General features: G+C 44.1%; 1 protein-coding gene across 3 annotated transcripts in view; it reads left to right on the forward strand.

The window, feature by feature from the left end:
- The first annotated feature begins 398 nt into the window (after window positions 1-398).
- The window catches only part of LOC144819542 (olfactory receptor 1E16-like), a 36,376-nt gene continuing 16,175 nt past the window's right edge, over window positions 399-20,599 (forward strand). The window contains exons 1-2 of one of the 3 annotated variants that reach the window (XM_078677384.1): window positions 399-656; window positions 3,405-3,513. The gene's annotated coding sequence lies outside the window, so the exon portion shown is untranslated. Of the gene's footprint in view, window positions 657-1,597; window positions 3,514-20,599 lie in introns of those variants that run through there. The other 2 variants (XM_078677383.1, XM_078677382.1) reach the window with 2 other exon arrangements.

A 20,599-nucleotide genomic window follows, 5' to 3' on the forward strand; every position in this document is an offset into this window, starting at 1 on the left:
AAGATGGAGATACTATTCTCATTTATGCTGACATGAATGGTTCTTAGTTAGGCAAATATGTTTGGCAGAATGAAAATATATCACTGACATATGTCTTTTGTATGTGAAGCCTTCCTACTTTGACCTATGAGTGTTGGACCTCAATCAATTGATAATGTTAGTTGGAGATGCAAAAGATGGACACTTCTCCAGCTGAATCCTACCAGTCCATTATACTTCATCATCCAAGAATTATGGGCATGTGTTAAGTCTGCCTAGAATATTAGCATAACATTATTATTTAATATGATAAGGTGAATGATATGTAAATGTTGCAGAGCAATTATAAGGTGCAAGATAAATTGCATCCATTGTTACTGTATCATTTGTAGCACATGCTAATACACAAATGAACTGATGCTCCTATTTTTATCTCTGATTCTCCACAGTTGGCATCACTGACACTGGTGAAAGGGAGAAGGACCTGGGGACAGAGAGAAGAGCCCCGCCTGCAGTGTGGCCACCCACCACCACCCCCTAGTGCTAGAGAAGGAGGAGTCCTTCTCTGCAGGATATTTAATACCAACCCAGACATGAACCTGGTCATCTACAAACACCTTTCTGGCATAGGCACTTAAGAGGGTGAGGTGGTGATGCTGAAAACCACCACATGCCAGGTGAACAGAGTTAAAGGTGGCACTCCTGGTCCGAAGCAACACCATTGATTTTGCTCCCATTACCTTCAAACCTCAACACACCTCCCCCATTCCTGCTCCTGTAGCCAGTGCCTAGCCAACTTGCCAACAACAGCAGAACCCATTTTGCTCTAGATCTCCCTGATTCCTCTTGGACACCCATGCACCATCCCAGCTCATCTCCCTCCAAAATCAATGAAGGAGCTGTTTAGCCACTTGTTGGATGGACAGCATGGTATCCTACATATTCTGGGGAAGGTCCCTTGAGACTAAATAATTCATAGCCATAGTCATTTACATTTTGATTGTATTTTTTGACTTTGATATTCTCATTTGCAATATATATATTTACACATATTTTAAAACACTCACCTCTTCATCAAGTTCAGGATCTCTCCCGGGAGTAACTATTTCTGTTAGTTTTTATTAAGGCATAATTTTGAAAATAGCATGGAGTGCCATCACCCCACATCCTATATTTCTGTGCTCCTTCTACATTTGTTTTGATATTCCTTCTGTGCATCCTATGTGGAAATACCTTTAGGTCTGACAGTGTTTTTGCCATTATTGCTAAATTATGCCCAAGCACTTTCTACACATCACTACTAAGGGAACACATGCTTTCATTTATTCACAGTATTGCACAAGAAAGGGTAGATGACATGCATGTTATTTCAAACGTGTATTATTGTGAGTTCTGGTTGGTAACTTTACAAATATACATGATGGTGAAATATGCATATCTAAGAAGGGATGGTGTATGTGAGGAAGTGTGGTTATTGCCAGTGTTCTGTGATACTTAAGGTCTTTTGGATTGTGTCCATGTTTTGCACCTGCTTCCCTGATTGTGTGGCTCAGGTCATGAGTTAGGACGAAAATTAGATTGTTTGCTGGGAGGAGAGTGGGGTGGTGTGTGTTCCGGGCCTTGCAGGTGATTGTTGGCCACACAATGAACAAGGAACATGACGTTGTCCTGCAGGTGTGGCTAACGTTCTCTTGGCCAGTGCATGAAATGGTTGCCCAACCTCGTTTTACCACCTCATGTTCTCCACTGTCACACACTAGGTGGTCTCTGAGTTTTCAGAGACACAACACATTTTCAATTTTGATCTGGGATGTTGGCCTAATATTGCACACAATAGGATAGTGACTTTAGACAGTAATATGCCTAACCTGAACATGCCAAGAGTGCTCTGTGTGTGGATGAATCCTCGATTGCAGATGCACTCCGAAAGTAGTGGCGGAGGGTTAGGGACATGATGAGCTCAAATAAGAATCTGTCATAGAAAAGTGGAGAAGCATTTGAATTTGCTGGCGCACAGCAACATTTGACATATCTGATATTGCTGGGAGACCATGTGTCCTGACTCTAACTGGATTTAAAACTGTGTCAAAAAAATATTGAAACACAAAAACAGTGCCAAAAATATTGCTAGCAAAAATAATGTGTTCCTGTACTTAAACAACAAAAACAAACAAACTGAAAACTAACAAACATATTGCTATAAATAATATTAAAATACAGCTTTGAAACCAAAAAATATCGTGATACCAATCATGGTGGCAATATTTAAAGAAATCCAATCAAACAGCCATGAAAACTATATGTATATATTTTTTAATGAAAAAACAAATCATATAGATATATAGATGATATTATTTAAAAAGAAAACACTAATTAGCATTTACAATACATTGCAAAAAGATTTCAAAAAGCAGTTCAAAATAATAATAAAATGAAACTTAAAAACATTTAGGAGATAGAATTTCTTTTCCAAATAAAAACCGAATACAAAGGATATGAAAACATACAGCAAAATACTTGTTGAAAAGCAAGGACAGCAGAACTAAGGACAAAGTCTCTCAGCTAGATTGCCACACAACAGCAGATACAATCTACACGATAAATTACCACAAACTTCAACCGACAATGTAAGCTAAATTGAATCAATTAAAGGTTTGTGTGACTTAAAAAAAATATGCATAACTATATCAACAAATAACTAGAGGTGGGTGATAAATTCCACTCTGCTGGTGGAGTTAGCTGAGTTTTGCCCACACTTTTAATGTGGAATTCTGTCAAAACTCCGCCAAGTGCTGTATGGTGGAGTTTTTTTTCATGCACACATAGCCAATGCTAAGTTGGTGAGCAGAACTGGTGTCCCCTAGCATGATTTTTAGATGCAAGGATGGGACCCGGCGAGATTTTTCTCAACACAGGCAGTCACGGGCAGTCTCGACTGCTTGTGGTGAGAAAACTGCTGCTCGACTAGATAATTGACTTGAGCGGCAGCAAAGAAGCAGCGTGGTGCTGTTTGCTCCGATTTTTCAACCCGGAACAAGCTCCCAGTGCTAAAAATCGTCCTGACATGCCAATTCCGCCCGCTTCAGAACTCCACTGAATCCCACAGAGTTTTTATGTATCTGCGGAATTCCGCAGAGTGAAGCTCCACAAGTTCCGCCCACCCCTATAAATAACTGAAACTATGCAATTTCTTTATAGCCCCAAAAATAGGTATCTAGTCTAAAAGACATCAAAAGTAAGAAAAATAAACTGAAAACCAAACATATTTAAAACTAACAAGCCCAAGAAAGAGAAACTCCAAAGTAAGTATTCAAGTACAATTACAAATGTTAAATTAAAAAATAGAAATACATTAAAAAAAGTAAACTAAAACTAAAAGAGAAAAAAATGAAATAAAACATGGTGAAACATATCTTTCTTTTCAGCAGATTAAGACAAATACCAACAAATACCAACCTTCACTGAAAGAAGAAACAAACACCCTTGCAAAAGAAAAATCTACACAAGAATCTAACGCAAGACATTATCTGAAATGTAAGTAAAATGCAAAGCATCAAAGTTAATATGTTTAAACAAACATTAAAATGCATTGTATATTAATAATTAACTAGTTATATTTTTTATATTTGAAAGCCACAGTTAAAATATCGGAAACAGCAGCATACATCAATTTCCAGAAAAGTGCACTTTTATTAAGCAATATGGGCTATACCTCAGGACAAGAGTGCACAGCCAGTGAAAATACTCACCAGAAATGCACCAAATGCACACTATGGCAGGGCTACCACTAAAAATGGCATTTTAGAAAACATTAAAAAAACATAGTCAATATAATATTACAGAAATAGTAGTCAGAAATGTGAAACAGGACCTGTGCGAGGCCAGTACCAGCTCATAAGAGCCAACAGGAAAGATATCAGAAACATTACTCCAAATGTTTCTGAACAGACAACAGGCCAACTTTCTGGCATACCAAATGTACAATTTCCACAACATGTAGAACATCTAAGAAACCACCAGTTTCACCTAAAAATAATGAAGAGAAAGACATACCCTAACACTTACCAACCACACATAAAATGGCCCCTTCTTTTTATATGACAACCACAATAATGAAAGAAGAGTTATAATTTATGATTATTGTTACCAACATTGTCACAATGTACAACATGGATGATGGATGGCATGTTTAAATTGTACCCTCCATCATTCAGTCAATTATACAAAATACACAGACAATACCAAAATACAAACATCCCATTGGAGTGTGAACTGCTACCTAACAAATTTACACTGAATTTGTATTTGTATTTCGTATTTGTAAAGCGCAGCATTCCTCCTGAAGGACATCACGGCGTTAGGAAGCATGCAATGTAGCGTAAGAGACAGGGTGTTTGATTGCGTCATAGGTTCGTTTTGTTTGCAGGCTGATCGACTCAGAATCTGGGAAACAGGAACGTTTTTTGCTTCTTTCTGAAGAGCAGACGATCATCTGTCAGGCAAAGATCAAGTAGGAGGCCATTCCACCCGACGGCCGCTGACTTAGAGAAGAAGCGATATCCCAACCTGGCTCTAGTAGTGCGTTTAACTTTAGCCAGGGCCAGATGGCGAGATCTCAGGTTACTTGAAGGGGCAAGGAATGCCATTTTGCCATGCAGGATGCATGGGCCTATATTATGCTGGGTGTTATGAGCATAGCAGAGGAGCTTGAATTCGGCTCTTTTTCGCACCGGTAGCCAGTGTAGTTCCTTCATGCTGTCTGATGCTGAGCTGTATCTGAGTTTATTGCAGATCAGTCTGGCAGCCACATTTTGGACTACTTGTAGGAGAGAAAAAAGTTGTCAGACATGCCCGCATAAAGTGCTTTTCCGTAGTCCAGTCGACTTAGAAAGACGACTGGACTACGGCAATTCCGGCAATTCAGAGGAATCCAAGGAAAGAGTCTTCTGAAAAGTTTCAGCTTGGCAAAGCTTTCTTCGCATGGCGTACGTAAATGATCCTGCATGTACAGTGCGTCATCTAATAGAATGCCCAGATTTTTTGCTACACGCTTAGGTTCGGGGGCGGTTCCCAGCTCTTAAGGCCACTAGCAACTGTCCCAGATTGTGTGTGCCCCTCCGAAGAGCAAGATCTCCGATTTACCAGCATTTAGCTTAAGGCAGTGATCCGTCATCCAGGTTGTGACCTAGGTGAGGCAGTTTATTAGGTTACTCTTAGTGTCAGCATTGGCCAGTCTGTTGTCTAGAGGGATCAGTAATTGCGTATCATCTGCATATGAGCAGATTTCAAAGCCCCATTTGCTGCTGATGTACGTTAGGGAAGAAACATATACATTAAAAAGAGTGGGGCTCAGAGATGCTCCCCGTGGGACTCCATACTTGATACTTTTTGGAGTAGAAGAGAGGGGGCCCATTTGAATTTTTTGGGTTCTGTTTTTCAGAAAGGATGCGAACCATGAGAGGGCTTTTGAGTTCAATCCTTTCTCGTGGAGAATTTGAAGTAAGTTGTTATGAGATACGGTATCGAAAGTCATCGTGAGGTCCAGGAGGATCAGTGCTTTCTTTGGGTCTGCCTTGATCCACTAGGGTTCTGATATTGTCAAACACGGCGAGTAGCGTGGCCTCAGTACTGGTATTGGTTCTAAAACTAGTCTGGGAGGGGTCTAAAGGTTATTGGTTTCGAGGAATGTGGTGAGTTGTCTGTTTACTAATCTCTCTAAGACTTTGGATAGATATGGTAGTTGTGAAATTGTGCGATAGTTTGCTGGAGCATACATTTTTCGGCCTGGTATTTTAAGTAGAGGAAAGACCACAGTTTCCTTCCATATGGTGGGGAAGGAAGCTAGCTCTAAGGAGTGATTGAAGATTTTTGTGACGTGGGGACATAGGGCAGTCACTAGGAAAAGATGAAGTGTGGGCAGGTATCGAACGGTGATCCTGCCTTAACCTCCCTCATGGGTTTAGTTACCTGTTCTTCTGAGAGGGGGGCCAGTGTGGCTAGGTGGATCTGGGCCAGTGGGTGAGGAGTCATGGTTTCCCAGTCTGTGTTGTCTTCCTTGGTCTGATTCTTAAAGAAGGCATAGATTTTTGTCACTTTGTCAGTAAAAAAGTTGTTAAGTAGCTCACAGTTATCTATTGTGGGTGCCTTGGTTTGGGACAAGTTGTTGGGTTTGCAGAGCTTTCGAATTACTTTATAAAGTTCTTTGGAGCAATTGCTTTTTTTGCCTAACCGTTTGGTATGGTAGTTTTTCTTTGCATTTTTTAAAGCACAGTGGTAGCTTTTCAGCTTGGTTAGGTAATTCTGTCTGTCATTGTTGTTCTTTGATAGTCTCCATTTGTGCTCCTGGGCTCTGCACTTTCTTTTCATTTGTTTTAGTTCTAGTGAATACCACTTTGCGGATCGTGGTTTATTATTATGTTTACTTAATAGTTTAGGGGCGCAGTGATCAAGAGCCTTCTCGATTTCTTTATGCAGTTGTTCAGCTATCTCTTGGAGGGAATTGGTGAGGAACATAACAGGATTATAGTGAGAAAAATGTGAGGCAAACAGGTCAGGGGGGAATTGGTTCCAGGCTCTCTTTGCCGAATGAGGTTCCGATATTGCCTAAAATGGTTTAGTGGGAAGACTAACAGAAAAGGAGATTAGGGAGTTGTCGGTCCAGAGCAGTGGTCTGATGTCATGCATATTAATAGTCTTGATGTTAGTGAAGAGAAGATCTAGTGTCCCCCCCGCTCTATGGGTTGGCCCTTTGATCCTCTGATCTAACTGGATTATTGCCATCTCATTTTGCAGACGTTCAACCCGCAGGTTGGTGAGGCTTTCGAAATGGATATTGAAGTCGCCGATGGCTAGAAAGTGTTTCTGTTTGAGACAAAGAGAGAGAAGTTGTGATAGCAAACTTGAGCTAAAATCAGGATGGTGGTCTGTGGGGTTGTAGATAACAGCCCCTCCGAATAGTTTATATTTGCATTTAGACACTGAGAACACTAGGATCTCACGTGTGGCTGTCTGAATAACTTTCTCAGGGACGCAAGTAAGGTGTTCTTTAAAAATAATGGCTGTGCTCCCTCCCTTCTTCCTCCTTCTATCCTGTTTTAATAGTTTGTAGCCTGGTGGTAAAGCTAAGACGATATCAGGGGTGTCATTGTCGTCTAGCATGTTTTGGTAATAAATGCCAAATCTGGGTTTAGATTGTCTAGGGTTTCCCAGATCTCAGTACTGTGTTTTGGTACAGATCTTGAGTTAAAATAGATACAGTTTAGGCATATGAGGTTGGAGTTGCTAGATGTCTCAATTTGCTGAGCATATGTATCTTGCCAGCCGCATTTACAGTTGCGAAAGGAGAACGGGCCTTCTAGCTTAATAGGGGATGCTTTCACAAAGCGCATGAATTACTAGCAAATATAAAACTACAAGCTAAGAGCTATAACATTATAGGTTTTAAGCCCATAATGATTAACAGTATACTTTAAATTCACCCACATACTGGAATTAACTATTACTTTAACCAGAGCATATGACAAAACTCTACCCTGAGTGTAGAAAATGCAACTAATCTAGAATTTGCACATGACATTTTAAAAAAGGTTTGTAGCTTTAGCATATGTACTTGTTGGGAAGGAAAAGTCCTCTTCATGGTAACTGTTGTGCACCTCTGCCCTGAGTGTCCAACTGTACTGATAAAAGAATCATAAAAAGTAGGACTAGGAGTCCTAGGCTAACCTTTTGATGCACGTATCACTGTGACTGACACTAGTCCCTCCCATAGCCTGTGTTGTGGGTCTATCACATCCTTGCTGTGACACACTGTTTTTCAAGAGGGAGCAAAGGGGTAGGCCCTGTGAGGAAGAGGAGAGTGTTGGAGGGAGCAAGGTCCAGTGGGGAGGCCTGTCAAGTGACCTCCCTGTGCAAAATGTGAGAAAACAGCTTCTTCCCTAATACGCAAGGGCCAAAGTCTGAAATGTAATGTTGCCGTGACCCTGAATGCCAGGAGGGGCCGCCATGGTAAAGACTGCAGTGCTATAAGGGCTGAAGCCTTATGTGGCAGTTTGCAGCAACTCTGTATGCCAGGAGGGGCTACAGGGAATGTTGATTGGGCCAAAGGCCATGTATTGTGAGCTGTGGTGACCCATATGTCACCAGGAGTAACGATGACTGCAACTGGTCCGACCCCATTGAGGCAGAGAGGACACCATAACAGCATCATCACCCAAGTTTGTAATAGAGGACCAGAGCGATGGAATCACCCCTCCTCATCAGAAGTAAGGAAACACTTACCCTGCAGGACGAGTGCAGGAAACCTCTGATCAGTACCAGAGGGTGACTGCAAGAGAGAAAGAGCCTGTGACTGCTGAGTACAGCCGCTGAGTTCCGTGCAGCCAACTTACCTCATCAGGGTCTGAGCTAGTTCGAGCACCCACAGACTGGGTGAACTCTAGGACTCTGGATGCTTCGTCCTACCAGACCAGGTAAGACATGCGTTAGGAGATATCAGCCCTAGCATAGGGCACAGGGGTTCTAGGACACTTGTGGCTTGAAATTACGAGTCAGAGAGAAGTCTTAACAAACGGACTGCTAGTAGGGCATTCCATGGATGTTGCCAGCTGTGAATCTGGAATAACCACTATCGTTAATACGAAGAGAGTGGGGCAGGGAATTGCCGTTGAAGCACTAGAGACCCGACATCAAAGGGAATTCTATTATTGTTTGTGAATGTCATATTTTTCTTTTGTGTAGCAATGGTAGAAATAACATTCTTCTCTTTTTTCATAAAAATGAATATTTGGCAACACATTGATTTATTGCTACTGCACACATTTTGAATTGTGAACCTGTGTTCACTAAGCTGTAGCCTTACCTTCCCCCACCTCCGAGGGGGCCTTGCATGCAGTCACTTATCAATACAGCACTATCATTTGCACTCATACACCTATACAGACACTCACACATCACCATCATCCATAGAGTTACTCACACACCTAGTCAATCATGTAATGAAACATTCACACTCCCATTTACTCACCTATACAGTTATACATACACCACTCCACTTATTCATACAGATACTAACACACACTTACTCTCTTTTACAGTCACTGATACAGCACACACTCATCCATACAGCCACTCTCACAATAACCTACTCTCACATATACTCATTTATATACTCCAACACTCACATATACTGCCTTTCACATATGTAGTCATTCACACATGTACCACTGAGACATCCATTCATTCACCAACAGACATACACACACTCACCCACCCATAGAACCCCTCACAGACAAACTCTTGAATCCATACACCCAGTGAATCACCCATTCACACATCCATGCAGTGAGTCACACACACCCCACCCATCACAGACAGACACTCAGGCACCCATACGGATACTCAGACAAGCAATCAATAATCCATATCGACACTCATGTAGCTACTCGCCGACCCATGCAAACGCTTACACACCAACAGACCGACTGATACAGCTATCCACACAGTTTAGTCACTAACCCATGCATTCAGTAAGACACCTTTAATCACTCACTTATACAGTCAGTCACACACCTATTAAATCATCCATTCAGACAGTCATACACCCACTCATTCTTCAATACAACTTGGCCTATACATATATATTAAACACATATACATTTTACAAAAAACACACAGCCACTGGATGATGTTATCAGTGATGTCATTTGAGATGTCATCAGTGATGTCACTGACCATGTCATGAATGATGTAATATGTGATGTCATCAGCAGTGCATTGCTGGGTCACAAGTTATAGTTAGCTCAACCAGCTATAATGGCCAAATTTCTCTGGTTTTGTACGAGTGAAATGTCCAACTAACTATAACGTCCCTGAAACCTATTGTTTTTTCAGTGAATTTCTATAGTTTTTAAATGCTAATTTCTAACTATAATGTCCCTGAAACCTATGGTTTTTTCAGTGAATATATATATATATATATATTCACTGAAAAAACCATAGGTTATAGACTATATATAGTTAGGAATTAGCATTTACAAAACCTTGAAAATTCACTGAAAAAACCATAGGTTATAGACCATATATAGTTGGGAATTAGCATTTAAAAAACCTTATTTTACTCACACAAAACCATTGAAATTCCATATTTAGTTAGTTGCACTAACTATATATCGCGCACCCGCAATCCACTGCTGATGATGTCACATATTACATCATTCATGACATGGTCAGTGACATCACTGATGACATCACTAATGACATCTCAAATGACATCACTGATGACATCACTGATGACATCATCCAGTGACTGTGTGTTTCTGTAAACTTTAAATATGTTTTACATATTGAAGAATGAGTAGATGTATAAGTGTCTGGACGAAGGATTTAGTAGGTGCATGACTGAATGTATGAGTGAGTGATTAAATGTGTCTCACTGAGTGCATGGGTTAGTGACTAAACTGTCTTAATTTGTGCATCATTATGTCTGTTGTTCTGTAAACTGCTGCATGTGTTGATCAGTAGCTATATGAGTAACTATATGGGTTATTGATTGATTGCCCAAGTATTTGCATGGGAGACTGAGTGTGTGTGTGGCTGGCTGGGAGGTGTGTGACTCTGTGCAGATCAATGTGTACTTGTATCAATGATTGTATAAGAGAGTAAGTATGTGTTACTATATGGTTGAAAACGTAAGGTGCTCTATGTTTAACTGTATAGATTAGAAAATGGAAGTGTGATTGATTCTTTACAGGACTGACTAGGTGTGTGAGTAACTCCATGGATGAGTGGCAGAGTGTGAGTGTCTGTATAGGTGTATGAGTGCATATGATAGTGTTGTAAAGATGAGTGATTGTATGTATGAATGATTGTATGGGTGAATGAGTGAATGTGTGTGTAGACGTAGGAATCAGTGAGTGCGTATGTAGTAACTAGTATTGGTGTGTCAATGGTTTCAAAAATTATACTCTATATTTAACACTGGGTGTAACAGAGGTTATATTAAAATGTGAGGAGATGCATTGTATTGTCACATGAATGATATCATCAGTGATGTGGTCATTGATGTCAAATGAGATGTCATCAGTGATGTCATCAGTGATGTCATTTGAGATGTCATCAGTGATGTCATCAGTGATGTCACTGACCATGTCATGAATGATGTAATATGTGACATCATCAGCAGTGGATTGCGGGTGCGCTATATATAGTTAGTGCAACTAACTATATATGGAATTTCAATGGTTTTGTGTGAGTAAAATAAGGTTTTTTAAATGCTAATTCCGAACTATATATGGTCTATAACCTATGGTTTTTTCAGTGAATTTTCAAGGTTTTGTAAATGCTAATTCCTAACTATATATAGTCTATAACCTATGTTTTTTTCAGTGAATTTTCAAGGTTTTGTAAATGCTAATTCCTAACTATATATGGTCTATAACCTATGTTTTTTTCAGTGAATTTCAATGGTTTTTTAATAGCAAATATCATAAGCTGTTGAATGTCAAGTACGTGGTAAGAAAAAACCTTTTCGTGTTTATGCACACTGATCTGCTTTGAATGCTGCCCCCCCCCCTCATTTCTATTAGGAGTACTCTCTCTTTGCAGATAGTGAAGGGTAGTTAGCGCAGGCCTTTGCCCCCGTTGTAATCCGTCGTGCCTGCTTCTCTCTCCATTTGATTGATTGTTATCCAAGCATTTACTGTTTTAGAATTGGTTCTCTTTGGTTCATTCTCTATTTACAAACAAGCACAGAGTCGCAATACTCTGTTTAGTCTTTGCAGATAGCGAAAAATCGTGTTAAAAAACAAAAGGAATCGAGCAAAATCAGTAGGCCACTAATGGGATCTCTTTTTGACCTCGCTAAAATAGAAGCATTAGGAACAACCCCTCATGACAAATACGAAACTAGTGAGATGAACTGAGCTCCACACCATGATGGCTGCAAGAAGGCTCGGCTCCGCCACCCACCCCGCCCAAAATAACGATAAACTCTATGCAAATATTACAAATATATACAACACACCAGCAAAGTAACAGGGTAAAACATTTTATTAAGTAACTATTTACATAACTATTTTATACTTTTTGTTGCCCGATCCGGCTAGCTCAATCGATCGAGCATGAAACTCATGCACTCTGATGGTTCAAAGTTTTGAGGAGTGCTTGTAACACTGTCTGAAGCCTATTTGCACTTGCTTCATCTTCACTATTCTTAATGTAAGTGGGGGCTGTTTGAGGACGTGACTGCATTTGAAAACAATGTGATGCGGTGCCACCCTGAACCGCTTGACGGAGGCCCCCGAGGGACGGTGTGATGGCGCGGACTCGGAGGGGGCGCTTGGCTCCGGCCCCCTCCCCAAGTCGTGTTCTCCTGGTATGGCCTGAGATCGCCCCCGACATAAGCGGAACTTTTTGCCTTTTGGTAACTCTTCCATTCTTGACCTTGTCCCACAATCCGATTCACCTAAAGACACGCTGTAGTGGGGCGCCCCTTTACCGTTTCAGTTGCCATTCCGCCCGCTTTTGCTACACTGTGCCTCTTACGCTATTCAGCTGTTTACCGCCCGCTCTTTCGACTACAGCGTCTCGCTCACCATGCAGTTGAGTTACTCCCGCTCTTGCGGTGCAGCGATAGGTGGCTGCCACAGGACTCTCAAAATGGCGGCCGGCTCTTCAGATTTGGGCGTGGTCCACTAAAATTGCCCTGCGACACCTTGGAACTCGGACGCTTGTCTGCTAGAGATTGGGCTCCATTCTCGAAAGCGTCCCCTCAGCCTTGAAGATTCTACAAAACTCTTGGGGGCCCCCGACTCCCGCAGGCTTCTGGTGGGGAGCGGCTAGCATTATTGCTCGTGGAATGGCCACGACGGAGTTAGGAAATGGTGGTGCTCTCATGCTAACGCCAGCTTCAGTCTGAAACATCCAGAAACACTGTAGACTTCCAATTCGATCAGTTCCGGTAGCGCCCCAACGTGACCCGGTAGAGAAGAACTAGCCCTCCCCTCTTTGACTGATGGTTCTTGTTGCCTGTCCCTTCTGTTGTCATTTAACAGAACTATTTAGCCTGCTGAAAGGGGTTGTGTTCCGACCGCTGGTTGGTGGAGACATTTTGACTATATTCTGGACCTGCGTTGTCGCGTAATGCGTCATATGACGTGCCGCGTTAGCGCATCCGGAAGTGATCCGGGGCGCGACGCGCAGCGCGTAACGTAAGCATAACAGGTCATGTGACTTGTTAATAAAACTTTTCATTGGTTCATTTTACTTTTCTTATTCTAATGATGAAAGGCTTGGTCATATGACCTAAAAATTACGCTTTTTATTACTTCCGAACATTATTTTTTCTTAAATATATGTTATAATGTTCCAGGCTAATGTACTTTCCCGGAAAATTTACAACTGTCCTGCAAGTAAAATATATTCTTTTTTCGAGAAAAAGGGCGTTTCTTCGTCCCATGACGGAGCCGTTGAGCAAAAGAGGGTCGACCTGCTGTCTTAGTCGCCGATACGCCTGAATATGAAATTCTTATTGATCACTTTATGTTGCAGGAGTAGAAAACACAACAGCCCTTGACCATTTATCTTTACTGCGTTCCTGCGTATTATACCTTTTACCCTTCATGTAATTGGTCTGCTTTATTTCACTTGCCTTTTACTGATTCTAAAACAGTGACTATTATTAAAAACTTTACCAATGTATATACTACTACCATGTTTTCTTTTAAAAACCTTTATTGTGAAAATGTCATTATACAAATACGAGCCTATAACCACGTGGGCCGGCCATGGAGCAAACTGTAATCGTATATGATGAGTAGACATTTACACTGTAGAGGAACGTAACGGGCGGGCCATTAGGTTGCAAGAACTAAGGTGTCTAACAGTTGCGGAATCGGTGGACGTACATTTTATAATTAAAATACGACAGAGCCAGTTACAATAAAATTATCTAGATATACATTTGCGGGCAAGTACCATGGGTGACGTTAATTCGAACTTTCAATAGTACAGTAATCAATAACACATCAGAACTTAATATCAATAGGGATGTCAAAATATTCAATCTATTCTCGTCCCCGCCCGCCATGTGCTTCAAAACTGCATACGTATCTCGTGATATCAAGGTTGTGCAACCAGTACACAACAAGGAGTTACGAGTCCCATTTATTCCGGCGCCATTTTGGGCGAGGACGGGCAGGTCCACGATATAGTCAAAATGTCTCTACCAACCATCGACTATGATGATGTTCATATGCTGTATTTATTACAGTAACACTCATCTGTCCCATGAAATTAATTTGCCACAATCTAAACATGTCATTTTAATCTTTCCAAAGTTCTTCTAAATATTTGGGACCGTTTCCCTTGCCTCTGATGCTGTCAGTGCCACTTCTTTGATGAATGTACTGGCAGGTCGGGGGTTCTCCTCCAAATCTCTCTTTTATGCAGCACTATAATTAATCGGTGCCACCTCTCCATATGACGATGCATGGTATAGTTACCATAACTATATTTTTTTTCGGTTCCTCTGGAGAGTACATCGTGGCAGATGAAGCGTGTAACGTACCAGGCATTTACCTTTTTTTGCGTGTAGAGGAAAGGAAAAAAAATTCAAGCGTCCGAGTTCTAAGGTGTCCCAGGGCCATTTTAGTGGACCAGGCCCAAATCCAAAGAACAGGCCGCCATTTTGAGAGTCCTGTTGCAGCCACCTGTCGCTGTAGCATCAAGAGCGGCCGAAACTCAGCTAAATGGCAACTGAAACGGTAAAGGGGCGCCCCACTACAGCAGACTAGCCTCCACCTAGGAAGGCCCGTTCACGCCGCCTCCCCCCCCCCCCTTCGGGCACCCCACGCCGTTATTCGGAGCAGTATTGTAGGATGGCCACACCAGTGCGGCAACTTGCTAGACACCACCTTGGTGGTAACCGAATCTCAGCGCCTTGTGGTGTCTTCTATTCAGAAAATATTGTTGCGCTGCCTTTGGCCCCATTCGCACATCGGTCCGCTACTGACGCCACCTCACAGGCCAACGGGGCGCCCCACGCCTACTTTCAGCATTGTAGGATGGCCACACCAGTACGGCAACTTGATAGACACCACCTCGGTGCCATCCGGATCTTGGCATCTCAGCGCCTTGTGGTGTCTTCTATTCAGAAAATATTGTTGCGCTGCTTTTGGCCCCATTCGCACATCGGTCCGCTACTGACGCCATCTCACAGGCCAACGGGGCGCCCCACGCCGACTTTCAGCATTGTAGGATGGCCACACCAGTGCGGCAACTTGCTAGACACCACCTCGGTGCCATCCGGATCTTGGCATCTCAGCGCCTTGTGGTGTCTTCTATTCAGAAAATATTGTTGCGCTGCCTTTGGCCCCATTCGCACATCGGTCCGCTACTGACGCCATCTCACAGGCCAACGGGGCGCCCCACGCCGACTTTCAGCATTGTAGGATGGCCACACCAGTGCGGCAACTTGCTAGACACCACCTCGGTGCCATCCGGATCTTGGCATCTCAGCGCCTTGTGGTGTCTTCTATTCAGAAAATATTGTTGCGCTGCCTTTGGCCCCATTCGCACATCGGTCCGCTACTGACGCCATCTCACAGGCCAACGGGGCGCCCCACGCCGACTTTCAGCATTGTAGGATGGCCACACCAGTGCGGCAACTTGCTAGACACCACCTCGGTGCCATCCGGATCTTGGCATCTCAGCGCCTTGTGGTGTCTTCTATTCAGAAAATATTATTGCGCTGCCTTTGGCCCCATTCGCACATCGGTCCGCTACTGACGCCATCTCACAGGCCAACGGGGCGCCCCACGCCGACTTTCAGCATTGTAGGATGGCCACACCAGTGCGGCAACTTGCTAGACACCACCTCGGTGCCATCCGGATCTTGGCGAGTTGTGCTGCCTTCGGCCTATTCGCACATCGGTCCGCTACTGACGCCGCCTCACGTGCCAACGTATTGTCTCCGCATTTTATACCCTATGGCGCATAACAGGTCATGTGACTTGTTTATAAAACTTTTCATTGGTTCATTTTACTTTTGGTTTCCTAATGATGGAAGGCTTGATCATATGACCTAAAAATAACACTTTTCATTGGATGAAAACTTTTTTTTTTCCCAAACGATGAAAGCCCCACCTTGTTTCTGGATGTTTCAGACTGAAGCTGGCGTCCGCATGAAAGCACCACCATCTCGTGGCTCCGTCGTGGTCATTCCGCGAGCAATCATGGCAGCCGCTCCCCACCAGAAGCCTGCAGGAGTCGGGGGCCCCCAAAACTTTTGTAGAATCCTCAAGGCGGAGGGGACGCTTTCGAGAATGGGGTCCAAGACCTAGCAGACAAGCGTCCGATTTCCAAGGTGTCCCAGGGCCATTTCAGTGGACCAGGCCCAAAAAGGAAAGAGCCTGCCGCCATTTTGAGAGTCCTGTGACAGCCGCCTATCGCTGCACCGCAAGAGTGGGCGCAACTCAGCTGAATTGCGGCTTTTGACACAGTGGACCAAAAGGGGACGGAATGGCAACTGAAACGGTAAAGGGGCGCCCCACTACAGCAGACGAGACTCCACCTGGAGAAGCCCGTTCACGCCGCCTCCCCCCCCCCCCCGGGGCGCCCCACGCAGTTATTCGGAGGGCGGCAACTTACTGGACATCACCTTGGTGCCATCGTTCTGCTGCCTTGGAACTATTCGCACAACAGACCGCTACTGATGACCCACCCCCCGCGACGCCTCACGCCGGATACCGAAACCAGTGCGGCACCCAGGCAACATCACCTGGGTGCCGTCCAGAAATCTGGACGTTGTGCTGCGTTGGGACTATTCGCACAACCGACCGCTACTTCCTTCTTTTTCCCTAAAAATGTTTAAATGTTTTTACTGTTTTTGTTTTGTTGTATATATTTATAAGTTATTAAAGTTTTATAATCCTACTACTTTGTTGGAGTGCTATATATTTTTAATGTGACACATAATTGTAAAAACTTTGATGTACAAAGAGTCATCCCTGGAATCTTCCGCTTCAGGCTCGGTCCCCTCCCCAATCACAATACAGGATGGTTTTAAGTTTAGTAGGAACGCGTGTGCTGTGACGGATCTCATCGGGTGTGGGCCTTGATCTACTATAACTCCTTTGAAGAGGGGTGATTCTTTACAGCTGGGGCCATAAACTACATCTGCAGGGCTAGCTGATAGCCTAGGACCGGCCTGGACAATCGGACACAGAGGAAAAGGAGTGTCAGAGGGTGCGGTAGTGAATAGGGCGAAAGGGAGGTGTTGGGCGGGCACAGGGTGTGATTCTCAGGGAAGAGCAGCGCAGATGGGGGGAGGTTTATTGCCCATGCATAAGACAGAGAGCGGGGGTGACCAGTGCTTGGGGGAGATGCTTGCGAGGGTGGGGAGCCATGCTAAGGATCGACAGCGTGCAGAGAGTGGGTCTGGTCAAGGCATCTAAAATGGCTGCCATGCACGACAAAAGTGTGGCATTTGAAAAAAGGCAAGATGGCGCAGACAATGTTTTTCAACACTTCCTGATTTCCTTCGAATCGAACGTTAACAGACGTTGGGGCATATTACCAAAGTTAAGCGATATTTATCACTAACGATGCTTAGCAACGAATTTTTTACCGCTAAGCATCGTCAGAAATTATCGCAGATAAACCTTGCTATTATCAAGGTTTATCGCAAATGCGATAAAAAACGGCCGCAATGCATTAATATCGCTGAAAAGTCAGCGATATTCATGCATTACCGAGCTAATGCTCTTAGCCATGTTATCCACCTCCCATTGGATAACATGGCTAAGAACTGCTCAGGGCAGGTGTTACTTTTTGGAGATATTCGCGCTTAGTGCGAATATCTCCAAAAGTTGGTAATAGGAGATAGCGATGTTAGCGACTGTTTCCAGTCGCTAACATCTTGGCATGCCCACTTTGCATGTCATTAGTGATAAATATCACTGACATGCAAAGTGGAGCCCAAGATGGTCGCTATCTCCTACTAGCGGTCGCTAACTGGTGTTAGCAACAGCTAGGTAATACAGAGATAATTTTATCTCCGCTTTCTTGGCTTTTAAAGCCAAAAAAGCGGAGATAAACCCCCTTGATAATATGCCCCGTTATCTCTTCCACACTACCGGTCCCCCTGGGCTTAAACGCCGAGATGGTAGGGACTGCATCCTGTGGAGATAGGCCGAGACGTCACTCAGCAGAAAAACAAGTCTATAAACATACAATAAGTTAAAAGTCAATCATTCTTCTTTCCTTGTAGTACGCTCCCCAGTCCGCTTCCCGTTACACTAACCGGGCGCACCCCACCAAAAAAAGATTTTTTTTTTTGCCCCTCCAAAAAGAACCAATTTTTGCACTCTATACTATAACTCTTTTTTTATACTACAATCACTTCGCTACAACCTCATAAATTAAAAATAAAAATGAATAATGTCTCAAAGAGGTCAGGGAGGATCTACTATGCCCCCTTATGGTCATTTGCCCCTTCGCTTTGGCCCCCTCTTGTCTCTCGATCCTACCGAGAGACAAGATGGCAGCCGCTACAGACTGTTTGGAATGTTTACAGACGCCGGAGAACCAATCAGCTTCGCAAAGCTCCGTAACGCGAAAAGTACGCGAAGCGGAGCGCTGTTACAGATATATATCTTTTTTTGAACGTTAATTTCTCAAAATCCACCGGAGCACATATATTGAGACCTAGCAAAGGCACATCGGGCTACCAGTCCCTACAATTTTGCCAAGTTTCGTGCAAATCCATTCAGCCGTTCGATTATTATTATTATTATTTTTTTTGCCCTGCGGGGCCCTTTTAAAACCTCCACATCAAACCTAGGGGGTCAGGGAGGATCTACTATGCCCCCTTATGGTCATTTGCCCCTTCGCTTTGGCCTCCTCTTGTCTCTCGATCCTAACGAGAGACAAGATGGCGGCCGCTACGGACTGTTTGGAATGTTTACAGACGCCGTAGAACCAATCAGCTTCTCTTCACAAAGCTCCGTAACGCGAAAAGTACGCGAACTGGAGCGCTGCCTGGTCCGCTGTTACAGATATATATCTTTTTTTGAACGTTAATTTCTCAAAATCCACTGGAGCACATATATTGAGACCTAGCAAAGGCACATCGGGCTACCAGTCCCTACAATTTTGCCAAGTTTCGTGCAAATCCATTCAGCCGTTCGGGCTAAAAGTGAGGCCAACCGCCCTATGGAAAACTCAATGTTAAAAACACGTTTTGGGACCCCCCTTTTTTCTTGGCCCCCCCTTGACGAAACCCCCCCAAATTTTCTGGGGCTGCTCAGAAACAAAATGTTCCATTTTCCTGAAAATTTCAGCCAATTCCGTCCACAAACGCCAAAGTTATTAGACATAGAATTTTCAAAAATCCCATAGAGAAAAAATCCTAACTATATATACCTACTGGCGACCGCCAGTAGGTAATATATATATATATATTACCTACTGGCGGTCGCCAGTAGGTATATATAGTTAGGATTTTTTCTCTATGGGATTCTGTTGAAGATGTTGTTGGTTTTCAATTTGAAAACAGTTCTGGTGTCAACTGCTATGCTAATGTAGTGGTTAATGTTTTGTTTTCTCTAGAAAATGTAAAAGAGGGGGAGGCAGTCCAAAGTTCCGTTAAAAGGGCAAAGGAAAGGATCGGTGGTTTGAACTATCAGTCAAAAAGGGGAGGGGGTGCAACAATTTTTCCTACCGGGTCACACTGTGCTTTCACCGGAAGTGAGGTCTGCAGGATTCTAGTAATTCAAAGTGAGGCTGGCGCCGACGTCCCGCGGATACAGTTTCGTCACTCCACGGGTGATCATGGCAGTCATTCCCCATCGGGGGTCGGAGACTCCCGCGGCTCCTCTAGAATCTTCAAGGTCGTGGAGGACTACGGTGGTGGAGTCAACCAGTGACCGGGCCATTTCTTTATGCAGGGCCCGCTCTTGCCAGGTCGACCGCCATTTTGAGAGTTCGGTAGCTACTGGCGATCGCGGGGTCAAATGAGCGGACGGGCTCCACCCTGCCGGGCGAGACGTTGCAGCATGGCCACAGTGGAAGAACTCTTTTCCGGGCGCCTGGAGCGCTGAGGGTGCAGCTGGGAAGCCTCCACTGGGGAGGCGGGAGAGGCCTGTTCGCACCGTCTCTCCTTCCCAGTGCACCCCACGGCGTCTCGCTTCAGATTTGTTATGGCCGGACCAGGCGATGAGGACGAGGGGGGGGGGGGGTCGGAGGCATGTGCAAGACATCCCCCCCCAGGGTTGTTGCAGCAATTATACAAGAAAGAAGAAGTGTCCCGTCCGTCTTCGGGCCGGGCTTCCGGTAGATGTCGGCCGGACGCCCCTGGCTCTGGCCCCATGAACGGGTTTCTTGGTTTATCGGCTGCAGCCGGATCCCGTCGGCCTCGGCCCCCCGACCGTTGGTGGCCGGACCGGAATAGCATGTGGCGGGACTACCTGCAACTCTCAAGGGCCACCGCGGCCGGACTGGGAGAGAGAGGGGAGGGTCGAGGAGACATTCCCCCCCCCTGCAACTGTTCAGCGTTGTAAAGGCAATCCCCTGGCCGGGTCCCGCTGGTCTCGGCCTCTCCTCCGGCTACACCCTACGTTAGGAT

Source organism: Lissotriton helveticus, chromosome 2_1 (assembly GCF_964261635.1).
Source record: "Lissotriton helveticus chromosome 2_1, aLisHel1.1, whole genome shotgun sequence".
In the NCBI taxonomy this organism is placed as follows: domain Eukaryota; kingdom Metazoa; phylum Chordata; class Amphibia; order Caudata; family Salamandridae; genus Lissotriton; species Lissotriton helveticus.